General features: G+C 52.7%; 1 non-coding gene across 1 annotated transcript; it reads left to right on the top strand.

Moving 5' to 3' along the window:
- Positions 1 to 1,859: 1,859 nt before the first annotated feature.
- Positions 1,860 to 1,931, top strand: TRNAA-GGC. Its single transcript has one exon. It is a non-coding gene; the product is annotated as a tRNA-Ala (tRNA).
- The last annotated feature ends 4,737 nt before the right edge of the window (positions 1,932 to 6,668 follow it).

The following is a 6,668-nucleotide window of genomic DNA, read 5'->3' as shown; positions in this document are numbered from 1 at the left end:
TGTAGCAGGAACTCCTTTGCATGTTAGGCCACACACCCCTAATGTAGCCAATCCTAATGAGTTTCTGCTGCTGGGTGTGGCCTATTATGCTAATGAGTTCCTGCTGGGTGTGGCCAACTTGGAAGCCAGCCGGAACTCCGTTCCTGTGCGTTCCTGCCCAAAGATAGCCCTGCTTTTGGGGATATTTATTCACTGCACTCAGTATCACACTTCCATGACTGGGCAAAAGTCTGCCCGGTCACACGGAGATTTTGCCGCACGAAAGGCACGAATGTCGGGCGGATTTTCAGGGCGCGATCACACCACAACGTCTGGGAAGCGTAGCGCACCCATGGCCAACCCGTGGCGTCCCGCCAAAGGTGCGGAGTTAAAAAGTACCAAGGAAAGTGCATTAGTATCCAGAAAATGTGCAGCACAGGTGAACGTCTGATCACAGGAGCGTTAGTATCCCATGGCATCCGGCGCCCGTCCACGTCCCGTCATAAACAGGATATTTTTCGTAAGCGCATGTGCACAAACACGAAACTGAAAGCAGTGCTGCTCCGCGGAACTTCTTTGCCACGCTGCAGCATCGCCGTGGGATCGCCAGCTAACAGCTGAAGCACGGGGACTCGGGAGACCATGTGATCGGGCTACTGCACTTAATTTTGCTCCAGGGCGAACAGCCACGCCTCCCCCCCGCGTTATCTGGCCCGTGTGACCGGGGCCTATATTAACCAACTATCCCACTCTATGGCAGAGTAGGGTTTCGAACCCGGGTCTCCCTGATCTGAGTGACTCCTCAGCTGCCACACCACGCTAGCTGTCTTTGTTTCTGCATTCTAAAATGTTTCCATTCCACTCCATTCCACTCCTCCAAGGCACAGGCCTTATTCAATACAATGCAACTAGAACAAATGTGTACCAATGTAATTAAAAACCTTCCTAAATGGGAAAAAAATGGGGAGGGGCTGTGGCTCAGTGGTAGAGCCTCTGTTTGGCACGCAGAAGGTCCCAGGTTCAACCCCCGGCATCTTCAGTTCAAAGGACCAGGAATGAAGTGCTGGGAAAGACCTGTGCCTGAGACCCTGGAGAGTCATGGAGAGGGGCAGTGGCTCAGGGGCAGAGCCTCTGCTTGGCATGCAGAAGGTTCTAGGTTCAGTCACCGGCATCTCCAGTTGAAAAGGACCGGGCAGGAGGTGATGGGAAAGACCTCTGAGACCCAGGAGAGCTATGGGCAGGGCCATGGCTCAGTGGAAGAGCCTCTGCCTGGCATGCAGAAGGTCCCTGGTTCAGTCCCCAGCATCTCCAGTTAAATGGACCAGGCAGGAGGTGGTGGAAAAGACTTCAGCCTGAGACCCTGGAGAGCTGTAACGAGGGGGCTGTGGCTCAGTGGAAGAGCCTCTGCTTGGCATGCAGAAGGTCCCAGGTTCAATCCCCGGCATCTCCAGTTAAAAAGGACCAGGCAGGAGGTGATGTGAAAGACCTCTGCCTGAGACCCTGGAGAGCTGTAAAGAGGGGCTGTGGCTCAGTGGCAGAGCCTCTGCTTGGCATGCAGAAGGTCCCAGGTTCAATCCCCAGCATCTCCCATTAAAAGGGCGAGGCAGGAGGTGATGTGAAAGACCTCTGCTTCAGACCCTGGAGAGCTGTAAAGAGGGGCTGTGGCTCAGTAGAAGAGCTTCTGCTTGGCATGTAGAAGGTCCCAGGTTCAATCCCCAGCATCTCCCGTTAAAAGGACGAGGCAGGAGGTGATGTGAAAGACCTCTCTCTGCCTGAGACCCTGGAGAGCGGCTGCCACTCTGAGTAGACAAGATTGACCTTGATGGACTGATGGTCTCCTTCAGTATGAAGCAATTTCATGTGTGTTCATCTTCAGGGGAGGGGCTGTGGCTCAGTGGTAGAGCATCTGCTTGGCACGCAGAAGGTCCCAGGTTCAATTCCCGGCATCTCCAGTTCAAAGGACCAGGAATGAGGTGCTGGGAAAGATCTCCGCCTGAGACCCTGGAGAGCCACAGAGAGGGGCCATGGCTCAGTGGAAGAGCCTCTGCCTGGCATGCAGAAGGTCCCAGGTTCAATCTCCGGCATCTCCAGTTCAAAGGGACCAGACAGGAGGTGATGTGAAGGACCTCTCCCTGAGACCCTGGAGAGCGGCTGCCAGTCTGAACAAACAATATGGACCTTGATGGACCAAGGTACCGATTCAGTAGAAGGCAGCTTTGTGTGTTCTCTCCATTGATGCACTTCTTCTAGACGTGCTTCTGACGAACCCAGATAATAATAAAACAACAATAAATTTGTTCTTCTTCTTTTTTTTAAAGTGGGATTTGATCGGGGGGGGGGAAGGAAGCTGTTCATTGCCGAGCCTCACTTTGGATTGGCTGGCCCTCCGTGCAGCATCCCGTTGGGAGGTTTCCATAGCTACCTGGGAGACCTTGGAAACTGGGAACTCGCAGGGATGCGAATACAACAGGGGCGCTGTGTGCGTGCGGCACCTCTTTCGTAACACCGATAATAATAGTACCGAGGGACCTTAGAACCTCTCGCTGAGTGCTTTGCGAGATGAACGATTTTTTATTCTCCTGTTGAGCGGAAGGCTTCTCGAACGGGCGAGAGTTTCTGCTGCCCTGGGGCAGGGTGCTCCATACCTGTAGCTTCTTTTGCAAGTCCTTCTTCAGCCTCTCTTCTTTCTTAATCCTTCCCCAGAGCCGTCTGGTCCGGCACAGCAGCTAGTCTGGTGAGGCCTTGTCTGCCTCATCTATGACAATTTGTGAGAAAAAGACATAGCATGGTGATTTAAGAACATAAGACCATCAGAAGAGTCCATCTAGTCCAGCCTCCTGTCTCACACAGGGGCCAGCCAGTTCCTCTGGAGGGCCAACAACAGGGCAGAGAGGCCGAGGCCTTCCCCTGATGAGAACCTCAGAAGAGCCCTGCTGGGTCAGACCAGTGAGGGTCCATTTAGTCCTCGGCCTCTCTTCCCTGTCGTTGGCCCTCCAGAGGAACAGGGGTCACTGGGGGTGTGGAGGGGGAGGAATTTGTGAATTTCCTGCATAGAATCATAGAATGTTAGCGTTGGAAGGGACCTTGCAGGGCATCTAGTCCAACCCCCTGCACTCTGCAGGAACATAGCGGAAAGATCACCCTACATACCTACAACATACCTGAAAGATGGTCGTCCCGCCTCCGCTTGAAAACCTGGTATTTTGGGCCACTGTGTGACACAGAGTGTTGGACTGGATGGGCCTTTGGCCTGATCCAACATTGGCATCTCTTATGTTCTTATGTCCAGCTGTGCTTTCTGAGTCTGAGGCCTTTTAAAAAATAAAATCTAGTTTATTGGGATCAGAGCCACAAACTCTTTATAGCCTGGCTAACAGAACCTGTTCTCCCTTAAATCTGGGGATTGTTTAGGGTTACCAAGTCGCGGCGGGGGATCGTAGGTTTTCACAGGATCCCTGCCGCGGGGACAGCGACACGCATTGCACCGCCATTACCAGGATGTGACGCTATGCGTCGCTCTGGCAATGGGGCTGTTTGGAGTCCCGTTGCCAGAGCGATGCATAGCATCACATCCTGGTGACGGCGGTGCAACGTGTGTCATCGTCCCCGCGGCAGGGATCCTGTGAAGACATGCGGATCCCCCGCCACGATTTCACGAGTTTTGGGACGCCTAGGATTGTTCCTAATGCAAATCTTCCAGCAGTACACCTCTATCAACTCATAGCTCCAAATTTGCGTAGAGCCATCGCCTTGGCTAGATTTAATGTTCTTCCTACACTGCTACCGTACCACCACCGAGTTGCCATCTTTGATGGTGGATTCGACCAGGAAGTGAGCTGGCCCTGGCAAGACGACCAGACGAACTGAAGAACTGGTTATGAAAGGACGACAGTACTATCCGGAACTTATGCTGATGGGTTATGCTGGTGAATGGAACCCCATCTTGGACTGATAAGAGCGTATTCTCTAGTTTGTGATTGATTGTTTTATTCTGTTTTTAGTTGTCGAATTATGGCATATGCCTCTTCTGTTGGCCGCCCTGAGCCCGTTGGGGGAGGGCGGGATATAAATTTAATAAATAAATAAATCCCTTCACGTATCTTATCTGGCAGATTCCAAGGGATTCCTGCTCCTAGCAGGTGCCGTCCTTGTATGAAGGACTGTGTTGAAACTGTTCCCCATGTCCTCCTACAGTGCCTTCTCTACCTGGCGTCCCATCGGGATCTTCTATATCCCATATTAGGCAAATTTGTTGGAGACACCTGATGATTTTAAGCTCCTTCTCTTGCTCGATAATCCAGATACAGAAAGAACTAAAATAGTAGCAAAGTTTCTCTACAGTGCCATGGTCCTACGGCCTGATAAGTGATATTGTGAATTGGGTTTGATGATGATGTGACTCTGCAATTTTAATTTTACTCTGCGGGATTTTGTGTTTAGATACTGTATCTTTATTTATATGCCAATGGCCCGGGTCACACAGGCCGGATATCGCGCGGGGGGGGGGGGGGGGGGGGAGGCATGGCTGTTTGCCCCGGAGCTAACTACCGCACGGCCGCAGGATCAAACGTCCCGCCGATGTCCCGTGGTTCGGGGGGAGGTGCCAATCATACGTAAATCCTGCGGCACGGCAAAGAAGCGGCGTGGCGGGGGTTGTTTCTTTTTTAAACTGAAGTGTGTGCATGCGCCATTGGGTGCTTGTGCGCATCCCATGGAGACTTGGGGAAAAAAACCCTTTTTGCGACGGGACATGGGCGGGCGCCGGATGCCACGAGCTACCACCGGAAAAGTGATCAGATGCCTGCCCTTGCCCCACGGTTTCCGGAAACTAGTACCTTGGAGGTACTAGTTTTTTACGACGCATCTTCCGCGGGAAGCCTTGGGTTCGCCCTGGGAGCTCCTCGCTTCCCAGATGTTGCGATTTGATCGCACCGGGAAAATCCGCCTATCTTCCATCTCTGTAGCCTGGCTAATGCTCCATGTGACCGCAGCCAATAAAAGGCTTTGGATGGATGGAAAACGTCCAGCGAAGGAGCCTCCACCACCTCCTGAGGCAGTCTGTTGCACTGCTCAACCACTCTTACCGTTAGGAAGTTTCTCCTGATATTTAGCTGGTATCGACTCCTTTGTCATTTCCACCCATTAGATCTAGTCTTGCAATCCGGAGCAAGAGAGAAGAGATCTGCTCCGTCTTCTCCATGACAGCCCTTCAAATATCTGAAGACTGCAACCATGTCCGCTCTAAGCCTTCTCTTTCCCAGGCGCTTTCCCAGGAGCAGGGAGGGAGCAGAGCCGAAAGAGAGCCCTACAACAGACCCGAAAGATAGTCGTCCAGCCTTTGCTTGGAAATGTCCAGTGAAGGAGCCTCCACCACCTCCCGAGGCAGAGTGTTCTGCTCAACCACTCTTACAGTTAGGAAGTTTCTCCTGATATTTAGCTGGTAACGACTCCCTTGTAATTTCCACCCATTAGACCGAGTCTTGCAATCCGGAGCAAGAGAGAATAGATCTGCTCCATCTTCTCCATGACGGCCCTTCAGATACTTGAAGACTGCAATCGTGTCCCCTCTAAGCCTTCTCTTTCCTAGGCTAAACATTGAGGAGGGGGTTGGACTAGATGACCCTGGAGGTCCTTTCCTACTCTCTGATTCTAACTGTTCAACATTTTGGGCAGAAGATCAGCTGGTTTAAAGCCCTGCCTCCTTTCCCAAAGTTCACAGTGGACACCAGAAAGGTGTCGGCAGGTTTCGTGGTGCCCACGGGCACCATGTTGGGGACTCCCCCCCGGAACGAATGCCTTTTCAAAATCCAGGAAGCAACTTGGGTGGAGGGCAGTGTTCCCTCTAAGCTGAGTTAGTGTGAGCTAGCTCACAGTTTTCTAGCCTCCAGCTCACACATTTTTGTCTCAGCTCAGGAAAGATGGCTCCCACACCTTGTTCTTCCTCCTCTCTTCCCAAGTCTCTCCTCTGCAGCCTGGAGGAGAGCCTCTAGCCTCTTCCCCAGCCTGCCAGTTGGTCCCTCTAGGGGCCAGGCTTCATCAGGCACTCATAGGGTTTCCAGGTCTGGGTTGGAAAATACCTGGAGACTTTGGGGGTGGAGCCGGGAGAGGGCGGGGCTTGGGGAGGGGAGGGGCCTCTCGGCATGGTACAATGCCATAGAGTCCACGCAGGGCCGGATTTAGACTTGCTGAGGCCCTAAGCTATACAAAACCCAGAGGCCCCCTACTGTTTTAAATTACATCAGCTGGTCTCAGAAAAATGTAAAATATATATGCCTTTTTAATATTTGAAATCAATTTTTATATTGTGTTTTTATTTGAGGCCCCAGCAGATTGTGAGGCCCTAAGCTGTAGCTTATTTAGCTTATGCGTAAATCCGGCACTGTGGAGGGGTATTCCGAAAGCATTCTCAGCATTTGGCTGTCTTGCCTCTGAACCCTCAGGAGAGCCGGAAAGCCTTCAGAGTCCTCCTGCCTAGCTGACAACCAGGCGTCCCTTACGCTGCGACATCTCTCTCCACCGCTCCCCAGAAAGACACCCTCTGCTCGACTGACAGGTGATGCCCTCCGCTGGCACCCGGGGCCCCAGGTGATGCCCTCCGCTGGCACCCGGGGCCCGGCCAAAGACGAGATCGCCGAGACAGCCTGCACAGATGTGCCACGGCTCCTTCCTCCCCGGGACACCTGACCTTT

The sequence above is a fragment of the Gekko japonicus genome, unplaced genomic scaffold (genome assembly GCF_001447785.1).
Source record: "Gekko japonicus isolate JY-2015 unplaced genomic scaffold, Gekko_japonicus_V1.1 scaffold4773, whole genome shotgun sequence".
NCBI classification, from domain to species: Eukaryota; Metazoa; Chordata; class Lepidosauria; order Squamata; family Gekkonidae; genus Gekko; species Gekko japonicus.
This window is presented reverse-complemented; position numbering and strand designations above follow the sequence as displayed.